The sequence below is a fragment of the Ursus maritimus genome, unplaced genomic scaffold (assembly GCF_017311325.1).
Source record: "Ursus maritimus isolate PB19 unplaced genomic scaffold, ASM1731132v1 scaffold_19, whole genome shotgun sequence".
NCBI lineage: Eukaryota > Metazoa > Chordata > Mammalia > Carnivora > Ursidae > Ursus > Ursus maritimus.
Window position 1 is genome coordinate 1,455,923 of NW_024424341.1, and position 15,310 is coordinate 1,471,232.

At 60.9% G+C, this 15,310-nt stretch overlaps 1 long non-coding RNA gene across 1 annotated transcript in view; it reads right to left on the reverse strand.

Annotated features, from left to right (window-relative positions):
- Nucleotides 1-1,564: 1,564 nt before the first annotated feature.
- Nucleotides 1,565-15,310, reverse strand: part of LOC121103397 — a 30,946-nt gene continuing 17,200 nt past the window's right edge. Inside the window, exon 3 of the long non-coding RNA XR_005835558.1 lies at nucleotides 1,565-2,058. This is a non-coding gene — a long non-coding RNA (uncharacterized LOC121103397). The remainder of the gene's footprint in view (nucleotides 2,059-15,310) is intronic.

Genomic DNA, 15,310 nt, shown 5'->3' on the forward strand with positions numbered 1-15,310 from the left:
CCTTGTCAGTTTAGAAGCAGCAATCGTCCCTTTAAAAAGAAAATGACCACTGGTCGTCCAAAATACCAGCCTCTCCTGGGATGAGGTCACAAGCCAGGAGTCTTCGCAGAGATGTCAGCACTCCCGGAGCAGGATCTGGGCTTTCTTGCTGCAGGGCGGACTGTCCGGAAGCAGCTGACAGAGTACACAGCGGGCTGCCCAGAGGAGATGCCCTGGGTGAGGGGAAGGGAACCTGCGTGGCCTGGGAAGACCGGCTGCCTTCCAACAACCAACAGCCACTCTGCCACCTGCTCTGGGGAAACCTCTGCCAGACAGGATGGTGCTGACTGGCAGAGAGGCCGGGATCGGGCTGAGGCGGGTCAGTGCTCCTCTCTCAGCTGGTCCGAGCAGCCCAGCCCTGAGCCTCTGGTCAGCGTGCAAAGTGCTGGGCACAGAGCAGGAGCTGGATGCTTGCTGGCTGAAGGGCAGGAAGGACACCCAACATGGTCTATGGGCAATGAGGCCCTTGGAGGGAATCTGTAGCCCCAAAGTCTCGGAGGCCAGAGTCTCCTTTGCAGCCCCTGTGGAATCCACCTGCAGGAGGCAGCTGGGGTCTTGTTTGTTCCCTTGGCCTTGGGGGGGGGGCTGCCACTCCCCCAGTTAGTAGAGTGATGCCAAAACCGCCCTCGGTGTGGGCTCTGACCCCTCTGACCTGGTCACACAGACCTGGGTGCAGCTGGCCTCTGAGGGCAGCAGTGGAACGGACACAGAGACAGACCAACTCCAGCCCCCCCCCTCCTGGGACACAGAGCTGCAGCCCACGCCGCTGAGCGCCCCACGCCCCACGCTCAGGCCGTGCTTCTGCACTCGGATCTCTCCCACAGGCCACCAGCCTACCTACCCAGGAAAGTGAGGGGCTGATGCAGGCTAGAAATTCCTAAATTCTTTGAATTCCCTCCTTGTAGCAGAGTTCCTAGTTACTTTGCCAAAACAAAGAGTGCAAGGGAGGGTGTGACCTCCCGCATCACCTGGCCTGGATGCCCCCCGGCTGGATGCCTCGCACCCACCCCCCAGGCCCCGGGCGCCCCGATGACCCTCTCCAGAGCCATGTTCCTCTGCTTGGACATGGACACTTTCTTCTGTGACGTCAAGACAACCAGGGTAGCCCGCAGCTGGGGGAGAGGCTTCTGTGCTACCAAGTGAAACACCGTCAGCAGTTTCGGGTTATTATTGTCACTATTTCAGTCTGTAAAATTCTCGAAACCTCGAATGCCTGCTGACGGAGTTAAGAAAGCCACGTGAGAGCATTCAGGAAGGCAGGCGCTGCCTGGGACCTCACTGCCGGGCCATGGCCGTGGTCCTGAGCCTTCTAGAAGGGCGCGGGGAGGAGGCCTGGGGGGCTGCACCTGCCGTCGCCCCAGGGAGTCCCAGGGAAGGGTACGCCGGGGAAACAGCCCCACAACCTACCAGAAATGAGCAGTCGTGCGGTTTTAATGTATTAATTTTTTTGGTTTGTTTGTTTATTATTGAGATATAATTCACGGACTGTCAAACTCCCCCTTTCCAAGTGCACAGTTCAGTGGTTTTCAGCCCACTCACGTGCAACCATCACCGCGATGGCATTCCAGAACTCTCCCATCATCCGGACGCCCCCCGCCCCGCCCCGTTAGCACTCAGGCCCATCCCCCCGCCGGCCCCCGGCGACCGCTGACCTGCTTTGTGACTCTGCAGCTTTGGCTCTCTGACCCTTCAGGGGAACGGGACCCTCCTGCGTGTGGTCCTCTGTGACTGGGCCGCATCCCGCGGCGGGATGCTTCTGAGGGGCATCGCGCTGTGGCCTGGGTCAGGCTGCCTTGTGTCTTACGGCAGATAGTAGTCCGCGGTGTGGACACGCTGCATTGTGTCTACTGCTGGTTCGTGGACCTGGGGGTCGTTCCTGGTTCTTGGCCTGCGATGTGCTTTGAAAGCATGCTGTGAGCTCTGAACCCCCTCCGGCCTTGGGTGGGCTTTCCCCGTGGACCCCATGAGATTTCACACACCAACGTTGTCTAAGAATTTTTCCGCGACTCCATGGAACAGCTGAGAGAGTGATATTTTCAGTGAGAACCAAGGTCCAGCAGAGTGACCAACCTTCCACCTCGTCTGGGACCGAGGGTTCCAGGGACACAGGTGCCGTTGGGGGCCCCATCCTGGGACATGTGAGTGCTCACCTCTGAGGACCATGGGGACAGGCCCGTGGTGTCCCCTCTCTGAGCGCCCGGGTTCGCTCTTCTGACCTGCTCCCTCCCACGCACCCCAGCCACCTCCACCCAGCTCTGCCATGAGAGTGACCCACTGGGTCTGGACAAGCGATTAGGGACGGGATTGATCACATCGTGTGCATCCTCCCTTCTTCTCTGCCGGCCGTTTCCACACCTGCACACGTGCCCACTGGGCCTGTCCCACTAGTGGCGCTCCATGAGCTCTGCAAAGCTGAGGGAACAAAGCCCAGGGGACAGTCTAGGCGTTTGGAGTCCCGGCACCGTCCTGCCACAGTCCCGCCCCACCCGGGGCACAGACAGCGGTGTCTGCGCCACAGACTGGCTCCCGTGGCTGCAGTGGCTCCCTGTGGCTGGCAGGATCGGCTCGTGTGCAGACCCTGGGCCCAATCGCTGGGTTTCGGATCAGGGGATGGGCAGGGAGGGCAGACACTTGCATTTGAACAGAACAGGACGTGTGGAAGCGGGAGGTCTCTGACAGTCCTGGAAACGCCCCCCTACAGGCAGCAGCCAGACAGCAGCCTGACAGGCCGTGGGAGACAGGCCCCTCTTCACCGCTGCGGCTGATTTGGCCCAGTGGCATGCCCTCCACACCCATCACCTTGTCTGGGAAGTTCTCTCCTTCTGGAAGCCTTGCCTCTCCTCCGTGTGTCTAAGTTCCAGCTGAAACACACCAGTGTTCGCTCTGGCTGGAAGGGGGCCCTCGCTGAGCGCGGGCCAGCGCCCCCACTGCCCCAGCTCCCCAGAGCTTGTTTCCCTCATCTGGTGCCCACCACCTGGCGGCTGTTGTAGGAGCAACTGCAGCTGTCACCGAGGCAGTGTGGTGCCACGGCTGCCCATGCTCTCCTTCTAGAACTTCCCCTGGGCCCTGGCCCAGAGGAGGAGTCCATCTCCCAGTTTCCCCAGGTATCTGGTGTGGCATGTGCCTGGTTCTGGTCAGTGTGTGGAAGTGATGTGTGTGATACCAGGTGTTGTCTCCCCTGCCTGCATCTGGATTTTGGGGAGTGGAGAAGAGCTGTGATGGCAGGAGCTGAGTCAGTGATCTTGCACCATGAGGTAAAGCCAGTGGTTGCAAAAACACGAGCATCAGGGAAGAACAGGGTCCAGGACACCTTGGAGATGCCGTGCTGGGCCTAGACTGTTCTGCAGAACAAGGTGACTGCTGCCCTCATGCTGGGGCTGGAGGTGTTTGTTTCAGTGGCATTAAATGACCTGGCCAGGCCCTGGGCAGGGGGCACCTGCGACGTTTTCTCAGGGGCTGTGAAGAAGGCACTATCATTATTCCCACTTCTTCACGGTAAGGAAGAGGATGTTCAAAGAGATTATGTGGCTTAGCCAACGTCAGGGTCGAGGCAGGATGGGAATTTTTCCTTTTTAAAAACATTTTAAATACAAAACACAGTGTGCATACAGAAAGGGGCACACTTCCTTCAGCGTCCACTTGGCTCGTATGAAGTGAGAAGCAGGAGGTGCTGAGCCCCCGGGCTGCCCTTCAGTGCCCCTCCCTGCCCTGGGACCTCCCTGCTGGCTTCTCATACCACAGGTTCCCTGACGTCCTCTCGACACGCAGACCGCGGAGTCACACCGTGTGCAGGCGCTCCTGGGACAGTCCGTCTCCATCGCTGTGTCATGTCCCATGGGGACCCCCCCCCGGGTGGGCATTTGAGGTTTGGGGTCATGACGAACCGTCAGGGACACCCGATGCTGAGCGCGGTGCCCACGCCCGGTCTAAATGGCTATTCCAAGCTGTGGTCCCGTGGCTGTGTGGGCAAGCGACAGCTGTTTCCGGAAGGAAAACCCTAAACCCCTCCTGACTGCGGTGCTGGGTCCTCCTTGTGGGTCTTCAGAAGGCGAGTGAGGAAGGCGGGAGGGAGCAGCGCGAGGACGGAGGGGAGGACAGGAGCAGCACACTTGGTGCCACGACTCAGCCACGGGACACGCAGGACGCATCTCACTCTGCCCGGACAGCCCCCTCCCACGCCAGCCATCTGGTTTCGATGACAGCACACGGCGTGGCCCCAGCTGGCCCCAGGACGTCAGATGTGAACACTCAGCTCCCACAAAGAACTGGCCTGCCTCGCAGATGCCACTTGAGTGACCAGGAATGATGACCAGTTCTCCCCCACATTGCAGACGGGCCATCCCTGCCCAAGTGGCACAGAGGAGCCCGACCCAGCCAGGTGGGAGCAAGAGTCCCAGTGGGGACCCGCCAACAGCCGCGGTGGTCTGCAGTGCAGTGTCCGCCCCGGCACCCTCTCTGCTCGTGGACGGAATCCCCGTTTTGACCGCGGGTCACACTCCACACGGCCTTGGTGTGAGGTCTGGCAGCCCCGGGCCAGCACTGGCTCAGAGCTGGGTGCACGCGGAGTCAGGGAGGCGCTCACCGCTCACACGGACACGCGGACACAGACCCTAGTCCCACAGCAGACTCACCCATTGAAGCGCCTTAGGGTCGGGAGGTGACAGGACAGAGGGACCTCGTGTGCTGAGTCACCGCCCAGCTTCAGCACTACTGCCCTCTGCTCCTGTCCGTGTCATCGGGGTGGTCACAGCCTGGCTGGACGGGGTCGCGCGTGGGGCGTGGAGATGTGGGCGTCTTCGGGGGTGGGTTGGCCCGGGGAGGGAAGCCAGAGCCGTGTCTACGCAGCAGAGCCACCAGCCCTCTGGGTGGTGGGAGGAGGGCATGAGGGATCGACTCTCTGCTGGCCTGGGAGAGCCTCGTGGGTGTGTGAGCCCCGCGGGGGAGGCTCGCCTGCACCCCAAGGCCGGGAGCCCCAGGCAGCGGCCGGGCCCGTCGCCCACTGCCCTTAGCACACGTGCTGCAGCCAGACACGGGTCACTCCTGTCCATCCCTGTGACCCTGGACGCTCTGTGGCCCCGATGCCTGTGGGGAGGGGCACGTGATGGCAGGAGCAGCAGCCACTGCAGGACACACAAGGGCTCCCGGCTGCCACAACCGCGGGCAGGACTGCTGTGAGACCTACAGCCAAGAGGATGGAGGCCGGAGGGGAAGGGGAGGCCTCGTGTAGGAGGGCAGAGGGCTCTGCCTTCTCCTCTGCTGGCGGCCTGGGGGAAAAGGGGGTGGGGAGACCAGGGTAGGGCTGCATCAGGGAAGGATGTGCGTGGAGCTCCGGGGACGGGGTGGCCTTGAGGGGAGGCCTCAGGGCCTCTGCTGTCTCAGGAGAAGCAGCCCTCGAGGCCCCTCCTGGCTCTGGCACCAGGGACCCAGGCCCCTCCTGGCAAGGCTGTCCATAGTGCCCCCTGGTGGCTGGCGGTGGGGCCGCGCCTTCTCCAGGACTGCATGACTCTAGGCCCTGGGGTCTGACTAGGGAAGAGCCTTCCCTGCCGTTTGGGCACAAAAGGAGAAGAGATGTTTTAGGAGCAGCCCTGAGTCTCCCGCTGTGGCCCCAACAGCCACCTCCACGTGGGTACTGAGCCACGTGCCCTGGGGGGACGTCCCGGGTCTGAGCCCAGTGCACCCGGTTCCTAGAGGTGTGAGCTGGGCCTCAGCCTCGCCCTGGGCAGGGGCACTGGTGGCACCTGACGTCTACTTGTAAGGACTGTGGTTGTGGATGGGACTCAGCCACGGGAGCCAGAGGACACAGAGCTGTGGGAGGGGCCTCTCTCGTGGTTCAGACACAGCACTTTCTGTGAGGCTGGAGCGTTCTCCATCTGCACCAGCCACGTGTGGCTGCTCGGGACCCGGCCGGTGCGGTGTCACAGTTTAATCAAGTTCTGGTGAACTCGAGTGTGGGAGCCCCACGTGGCCAGCAGTCGGAGTGTGAGCAGGGGCTGGTGAGGCCACGTGCGGACCTTGCAGGGCTAGCACCGGGCGTGGTTTCTTACTGCCTGTAGATAGTGGTTCTGGGTGGCTGGCTCTGAAACTCAGTGTCGTATCTGCGTGGCGGGGCGGTCCAGCCGTCCTTGACCAACGCCGAGTCCGGGACGGACACACAAGCTTGCAGAAGTCGGCGGTCAGGCAGCCAGGCACTGAGTGTCTGTGGGCAGTGCTGCCCGGGCCAGGGGAGCTGCTCCCTAGGAGGCCGTGGCCATCCTGTGGCACCACGCTTTCTGCTAATGCCATTTCCTGTTTACGCTGTGACAAATGACTTCCCCGGACCCGGAGCTGACACTCATCCCAGGCAATCACTGCTGGGCCCAGGGCCCACAGGGCAGAGGGGCTACGTCGGGCAGGTGCTGAGGGCGCCCGGGCAGGAGGCTGGGGTCCGAGCCGAGGATGACCCTGGGGGTGCCTCCGTGTCCCTGCTCTCATCCCCTCCCGTCACCGTCAGAGGCCACCAGCTGGTCCTGGGGTGGAGACAAGCCCGGAAAACATTCCCATTGAACAAAAGGCCAGGCCCATGTCCCCTCCCTGACCTTTACTCAGAGACACCCCATAGTGGACATGGGGCTGGGAGTCTGGCCACGAATGAACCCCGGAAGCCCTGTCAAGACATTTTGCACGATTCCACCCACACCAGGTGGCAACGCCCAGGCAGGCTTCAGCGGTGGTGGGGGTGTCTCTCCCAGCGGGCTCCGAGTCGCCCACTCAGGGAGGCTTCTAGATGCAGGAAAAGGCGTCGGTGGACACAGCAGGAAAAGGGTGCCGGCAGGCCACCGGGGACAGACCTGTGGGAAGCAGCCCCTGGGAGGCGGACAGGGTGGGGCCGTGGCCCCTCTGGCACACTGACCACTCTTGGCTGGTTCTGACTCTTGCACGTGGCAATATGCTTAGCTGGGACCCAAGGTTCTCCTTGTGGCAGGGGAGACACGCATGTAGCCAGGTTTCCGGAGCGGGGTTAGAGGCTCACTGACGGAACACCGCAGGGCACCAGGTCCAGCCCTGTCCCCATCACCTTACAGGCAAGGAAGCTGGAGCTTGGGGCAGGTGGAGGGCCAGGGCTGGCACAGGACCAAAGGTGCCAGGTGCCCCCTCTGCCACCTGGAGAGCTCTGGATGGGCCAGCGGCCAGACGGACGTAGCCCCGTGTTCTCCCACGCTCTCCCATGGAAGGGCTTGTGTGCCCTCTGTCCCCTTCCATTGGCCTTGTGGACTCGACCAAAACAGAGTGGCAGAAGTGACCTGAGTAAGTGTCCAGGCTCAGGCTTGAGAAATTGGCGGCTCCCCGTTCCGACTCCTGGGGTTCTGGCCCCACCCTGGGGGAAGGCCTGGGCAGAGGCCCCGGCGGCCAGCGCTACGTGCCCGCCCAGTGGTGGGGCGCCATCCTGCAGGTGGATCCCGTGCCCCCTGTCCAGCTGCCCCCCCAGGCCCTGCCGAAGCGCAGACTGGTGAGACAGGAAGAAGTCTTGCTGTTGTCAGCCACTACGTCTCAGGGTGGTTTGTTAGGTGGCCACACAGGCCCCAGTGCCAAGCTCACAGGGCCCCTCGAGGCTCCGTCATGCTAGCTGTGTGACCCAGGGGAATTTGCTGCCCTCCGTGGCCTCAGTGTCCTCATTGGTCGGGTGAAAATAATAGTTTGTTTTGCAGGCGGGGGTGGGGATCGAGTGGGGGAGAGTGGACGGGGGTCTGGCATGTGCCGGGGGCAGAGCAGGCCCGTCCTTGTGCATGACCGCTGCCGCCACGGGCAGGGGCTGGCCTGGGAAGTCCTCCCCTTGGAAACACCCACAGGTGAGTGAGCAAGCGGGAGACCCCCACTTCTCTGCGAGGGCGGGAGGCTGCTGATCTGCACTGCTCTCCTGTGTTCTTGGGCCACATGGATGGCAGGGGCCTCCTGCCCACAAAGGCTCCCCTGGGGCTGGCCTGGTGCCCCCTGCTGCAGCGGGACACGGCAGTTCTGCAAACACAGCATGGAGCAGGTCCGAGGGACGTGGTTGCCAACCTTTCAGGTTCACTGGTTAAGCAGCTGCCATTTCGGGTCACGACAGGGCCCTCCTGACCCACTGAAGGGGCCCTCGCCCGTTCGTGTGCTGGCGGTGTACGTGCACACAGCACGGCTGTGGCAGCAGAGCAGAGGAAGACGGCCTCAGCCCCCCGTCGCTTGGCACTTTACAGTTTACGAGGACTCGGGGGACCCAGCACTTTATGGTCTATGTAGGACTCGGGGGACCCGGCTCTTTACAGTTTACGGGACTTGGGGGACCTGGCACTTTACAGTTTACGAGGACTCGGGGGACCCGGCACTTTATGGTCTATGTAGGACTCGGGGGACCCGGCTCTTTACAGTTTATGGGACTCGGGGGACCCGGCACTTTATAGTTTACGAGGACTCGGGGGACCCGGCACTTTATGGTCTATGTAGGACTCGAGGGACCCGGCACTTTACAGTTTACGGGGACTCGGGGGACCCAGCACTTTATGGTCTATGTAGGACTCGGGGGACCCAGCTCTTTACAGTTTATGGGACTTGGGGGACCCGTCACTTTACAGTTTACAGGGACTCGGGGGACCCGGCACTTTATGGTCTATGTAGGACTCGGGGGACCCGGCTCTTTATAGTTTATGGGACTTGGGGGACCTGGCACTTTACAGTTTACGAGGACTTGGGGGACCCAGCACTTTACAGTTTATGGGGACTCGGGGGACCCAGCACTTTATGGTCTATGTAGGACTCAGGGGAACCGGCTCTTTATGGGACTCGGGGGACCCGGCACTTTACAGTTTACGGGGACTCAGGGGACCCGGCACTTTATGGTCTATGTAGGACTTGGGGGATCCGGCACTTTACAGTTTACGGGGACTCGGGGGACCTGGCACTTTATGGTCTATGCAGAGCTCGGGGGATCCGGCACTTCACACTTTACGAGGACTCAGGGGACCCAGCACTTTATGGTCTATGTAGGACTCGGGGGACCCGGCACTTTACAGTTTACGAGGACTCAGGGGCTGTCCCTGCTGAGCCCTGCAGAGAGCCTGGGGCTGGCTGGGTGGAGTCCGAGAGGGCAGATGGTCACTCAGCCTGGCACCTGCTTGCACAGCATGAAGGGACTGCTGTCCCCACGGCGCGACGGGGCACACTGAAGCCCCACTCGGCCCCAATGACAATGACGGCTAACAGCTGCAAGGCTGTGGCCAGGCGGCCTGTCCTGTGGTCCCATCCTCACAGGGACGCTGGCCCTGGGAGCCTCCGAGCTCCCTCCCCTGGGCACTGCCCGGAGTCCCTTGGTTCTGGGCCTCGCGCTCCTGGGCCCACGTGCACCTGTGCCGCGTCTCTCACATGCGCTCTCCCAGGGTGATGGAGACTGCGGGGGCTTAGCTTGCCTCCACGCCATGCAGCTGGGGCAGCAGAGGCGGTGGCCGGGTCCCTGGGAGTGGTGGCCTGTCCACATGCCTCACCTGGGTGGGGACAGCAAGCCCGCTTTCCTGAGCCACCTGCCCCAGGGACCCCCCATCCCCAAAGGTTCAGGATCACCTAGCCCCACAGAGTGGGAGGCTGTCGGCCGGCAGGAAGATGGGGTCACGTGCTCGCGCTGTCTGGATGCCCCCAGTTCCTCTACCCCTGTGCCTCCCAGCAGCCGGAACCCCGAGTCCAGCATCCCAGTGCCCAAGGCAGGACGCGGTTGTGCACCTCCAAGAACCCCAGAGGCCAAGACTCCCCGCCGCCCCACCTGAGCCTGGCAACAAACAACCCGAGTCCACCGTGAGTCCGCCGGAAGCACCAGGGGGCCAGGATGGTTCGGCACCCAAGCACCCACACGTCCAATTTCCCCCATGCACCTGGGCCCCCTCAAAGATCAGCCGGTATCTGTAGGTCCCTCCCAGCCTCCGTGAGATGACCGCGTGAGTGCAGGACCGTTCGCGCCCTGACTGGTGCTGACGTGGAGCCTCGGCTGGGCTCCCCTCAGGCGCGGGTCACCTTCTCTAAACACGGTCATGTCCGAGGCTCCTTCCGGCACAAGGGCCAACTCTGAGATGCTGGTGCCGCCCCTCCGCAACACAGCTGGGGACAGCGAGTCCGGGGTGCCGCGGGACAGGCCCAGACAACAGAACACAAGAGCACCCACTTCTCGGATGCTCCCGCCATCTGCCAGCACGACCACGGTATCTCGACTTTCAAAAGGGCTTGCGAGAAGGTCACCAGGTCGCACGATGCAATTTCTAGTCCCAAAGCCAGTGAGAAGGGCTGCTGCCTGGAGAGGCTCCTCCCCGCTCCCCCAGCTGGCCCGACGGCACCAGGCAGAGCAGCGGGCCCAGAGTGTCCTCACCCTCAACGGGGGGCAGCGGTAACTCCGTGGAACATCCCCCCACTTCGGCCCAGCAGCTCTGAGAGGTAAAGGGAACCAGGTCAGATGGAGGCGGCCGCCAGCCGGCCACCAGGCCCCCAGGGCCACAGCTGAGCCTCCAGGGGGGACGGTCCCTCTTGTCACAGGGGGACACGGCTTTGAGGCTGGAATCTGTGGTCAGTCCCTCGTGATGCGGGGCCTGTGCACTAGGCATGGGTCTGGGACAGCACGGGATTAGGCAGGGAAGGAAGAGCCCTGCCTGCCAGCTCCGAGGTGGCCCTACCGCGTGGGCAGATGTGGGGAGCCCCCCGTGGCAGCTCACGAAATCTGGGCTTCCCACTGCCTGGAGAAGAGGCGGCTCAGCTCGGAGACAGGCTGGGCTCAGTGGCTCAGAAAACAGGAGGAAGTAGGGTGAATCCTTAAATGGAACCAGATGGGCTTTGGGAGATAAAGGGAGATTTCTGGAAAGTTCCTGTGAGTTCCTGGGGACTGGGGTAATGGTCAGTGAGGACAAGTTGGGAAAATATTCACACGGACTTCCTGAGGTTGGAAAGACGTACAGCAGGGAATCAGTGGGAAAAACAAGAGCTTGCACAGGGCGGCGCCCAGGGAGCAACTAGCACGATGCAGGGCCGTGGCGAGGGGACGTTGGCACAGGGCCCCCACTTGCTGCACGTCTGAAATCAGAGGATGGCAATGTCTGCACAGGGCAGGGGGTGCACGGGGGAGACCCTGGGACGGTCTACAGACCACATCGTGTGCTCCTCCTTCTGCTTCAAGGGGATGCAAATCTCCAGCAGTTCACTGGCCGTCCTCTCCTGAGGGCTCCACCCTGTGCTGGTGGGTGTGCAAAGGGACGCGGTCCTGGGGGTGAGGCAGACAAACACACGGACCCTCTAAATCCACACTTCACACACGGAAGGGGCTGCAGGTGCTCTGCCTCAGGGAGAAGGAAGAAGTCTCTCCACGGAGAAGGGGATGACTGGCTGGGGCTTTGACATATGAGTAGGAGTTTGTGGGGTTGGAGCAGTGCATGGGGACTGCTCCTCGAGTCTCTGCTCCTGCTGACCCAAAGACGTGACATTCTGTTAATGCGTCCTGCTGACTGGGAGGGGGCCGGGTCTGCCTGTGAGGAAAGGGCTTCAGCCCAGATGGATTGGATCCTCTTTGACTGTGAGCAAGGGGCAGACATCCCACGAACCCATTATTCTGCCCAAACCTGCCATTCAAGGTCTATTTATTTGGGTTTTGCATTGCGCCCTCCCAGCCTGGCTCAGGCCAGCGGCTCCGAGTTTGGGGCTTGTATGCGTGAGGCACTGGAGTATTTTGTGCAAGCGTGTCTTCTGGGGAGAGGCGCCAGCTTTCAGCAGGCTCCCAGCACAACAGGGAAGGAGCCATTTCGTTAACGTGCATGTTCCGTGTCGCCGGTTGAGGTGACGGCGCTCTGGCCTGCTTCTGGGGGTGTTCCGTGTCTCTGTCCATGTCGCCACTATGGACAATAGCCCCTGAACTCACGCCGTGCCCATTTCCTGGATGAGCAAAAACGGGGCCAGAGACTGGAAGGGCCACCAAGGAGAGCTGGACCCAAAGCTTACAGGCCCTGGATCCCTCCTGCTCTGGTCGGGACGGTGGACTTACAGACAAGACAAAACTGCCCAGAGATTCTGGCGGGAAGGACAGATGGGGGGTTTCAGGTTGGGGGGGCCCCGGGTGTTCGTTTCTGATTTCTGTACCTACAGGAAAGCCTGAGAGCCCCCAGCCCCTCCTTGGTCTTCCGTACGGTCACCTGGTCACAGGAACGAATGGAAGCTTCCGTCTCCTGGTTGAGGGGTGAACAGTGCCCCGCAGGGTCCAGCCAGGACTCAGGCACACGTGTGGACGAGATGGTGGGGGGACAGTGGCCACCGCCTGCTGGATGTGTGTCCGTGGGCAGCTAACTGTCCCCATGGTGTTCTGTCACCTTGCACCTGTGGGCCTCGGGTTTGTGTCTCAGACGGCGGAGCAGCACCCAGCCCACGGGGCTGGGAGGTGAAAGGGGGTGTGTTTTGGGAGATGAAGGAAACCGAACTTCCAGTTTTAACTCAGTATTGGAGAAAGGCTCTCTGGGTCTCTCCCAAATCTCCCGAAGAATCATAGGGCTGGGAAGTCCCATTTCTGACTCGATGAAACCCCTATCACAATCCCAGCTGTCTTTTTTGCCAAAACTGCCGAGTTGATCCTAAATCTCATATGGAAATGCGAGGGACCCAGGAGAGCCAAAACAATCTTGGAAAAGAAGACCAATGTTGGAAGACTCACACGTCCCAATTTCAAGACTAAAAGCCACCGGGGCCACGACAGTGTGGGCCACACGGGCGAATGGGATGGAATGGGGAGTCCAGAGGTAATCGCTCACATTTACAATCAAGTGATTTTTGACGAGGCGGCCAGGCGACTCAGTGGGGAGAGAACAGGCTTTACAACCGACGGTGTTGGGCCAACGGTTCGTCCGCACACAGAAGAATGAAGCTGGATCCCTACCTCACACCACAGACAAAAATTAACAGAAGGGCCAACGGCCTACATGTAAGAGATGAAAGCGCGAGACTCTCGGGGGAAAGCAGCAATAAATCTTGGTGGCCTTGAGTTAGGCAGTGACTTCTCGGCTCTGACACCAAAAGCACCAATAACAAAAGAAAAAATAGATAAACGGGAATTCATCAAAAATAACAGTTGAGTGGTGCAAACGGTGTCACCAAGAATGAAAAAAGGCAACCCACAGATCCTCGACCTAAGCAGGGACTCCGATCCGGAACGTATAAGGAACTCTTACCACTCAATGATAAAAATGCAGAAAATCCAGTGAAACACTGGGCAAATGATCCGAGGAGACGTTTCCCCAGAGAAGGTGAGCAAACGGCCAATCAGCACGTGAGGAGCTGCTCAGCATCACTAGTCATGGGGCAACGGAACCCGCGGGGAGACCCCAGCTCACACCCACCAGCACCGCTCGAGGTGACGGGACAGAGACCAAGCGTGCGTGGTAAGTGGGGCCATTGGAAGCCTCGTCCTGCAGACGGGTGTGAAGGGATGCCGCCCCCTTGGAGGACAGCCTGACGGCTCCTCACGCTGTTACTCCTGCTCCCAGGTGTGTGCCAAAGAGAAATGAAGATCCGCGTCCATGGAAACACTCGCATGTGAATGCACACGCGGCATTACTTACCACAGCCGAGAAGCGGACGCACCCCAGACGTCTGGCGGGGCACGAAGGCGCAAACTCATGGTGGGACATCCGCACAAGGACGCAGCCTGCGGCTTGAACGCGGTGCTAACATGTGCCACAACATGGAGGAGCCTCGAACACACGCTCACGGAGCACAGCCGGTCGCAAAGGCCACCTGCCGTGCAGCTGCACTCCCGTGAAGGCTGAAGCCCCCGGAGTCCCTGAGCGCAGTAGAGGGTGCCGGGGCCGGGTGGCTGTGCCACGGGACACGACCGCTAAAGGGTAGGGGGTGTCTTGCTGGAGAGATGGGAGCATTCTGGAATTTGATGGCGGCGCTGGCCGGGCAGCTCTGTGAACACACTAAAACCCACTGACCTATACACTGAAAGGTTCATTTTATGGTGTGTGAATTCTATCCAAATAAAGCCATTTGAAAAAAATTTCACGTCTTCTCCCCTCTCCCTGCCGTCTGTCTGCACAGGGACAGCGTGAAGATAGGAGCCGGAGTCCCCTAAAACCTGCTTCTCGAGCAAGGGTCCCGGGGTCCCCTTGTCTGCCTGGCCTGGAGGCCCGAGAGCGGGGCTCACACAAAGGCCTCTCTCTACCAGGAGCATGGGAGTGCTCAGGGCAGCAACCCCTGACAAGAGTGGACAACGCCTCCCGTTTGACCCGCACAACAACCCGGGCGGTGGACGTGGCTCCTGAGAGGAGGTGCGGGATGTGACAAGTGTCCAAGCTCCCCGTGACAAGGACAACGTGTCTGCCTGCAGGAGGCTTGCGCTCTGGTCGGAGCACGAGCCGGGGAGAACTCGGCCCATGGTGGATGGGAGCTGTGGTCCTGCCGGAGGCGCCTCCGGGAGGAGGGGGAGGAGGGGCTGAGCCTGACGCCCGGAGATCCCTTCCAACCGTGTGCTGCTCACGTTTTCTTCCGAGGTGCCCCCAGGAAGCAGGTGCACTGCCCCGGCCTCGAGGCTCGGGGGAGCAGGGCAGCGGGGCACGGGGCCAGCAGAGACTGGGGGACGGGGGCCCCCGCTGTGCAGATGGCACTCGCGAAGGTGCAGAGCAGGAGAGCACACGCCTGCAAGGCCTCCGCCGTCCGCTTAGAACTTCAGTGACGAAACTTGTGGAAGGTGGTCAGTGTGACCGGGGATGTGAAGATTTTTTAATTTTTTTAAAAAATTTTAAGTAAACTCTAGCCCACACGTGGGGTTCGAACTCACCACCCTGAGATCAATAATTGTATCTTCTACCCACTAAGCCATCCAGGCACCCTGAGGATGTGAATTTTTTAAAAAAGATTTATTTATTAGAGAGAAAGTGAGAGCACAAGGTGGGGGAGGGGCAGATCCCCACAGAGCGCGGAACCTGACGTGGGGCTCGATCCCACGACCCCGAGATCATGACCTGAGCCAAAATCAAGAGTCAGACACTTAACCGAAGGCACCGCTGAGTCGGCCCAAATTTTTGACTTGACTTTGCTGTAATTGACTTACATGTAGCCACACGTGGCCGGTGGCAGCTCTGGACTGCTCTGACAACAGGCCGTGGACGCCAAGTCCCCGGACAGAATTTCAGGCTTTAGTATCGAGTCCCCAGGCTCATGGGGATTAGTGTCGTCCTGACAGACAGAGACCGTTTGGCCCTCAGGCTGGAGTCAGGAAGATGTGGAGGCCGGCGGGCCGCGCCACGCT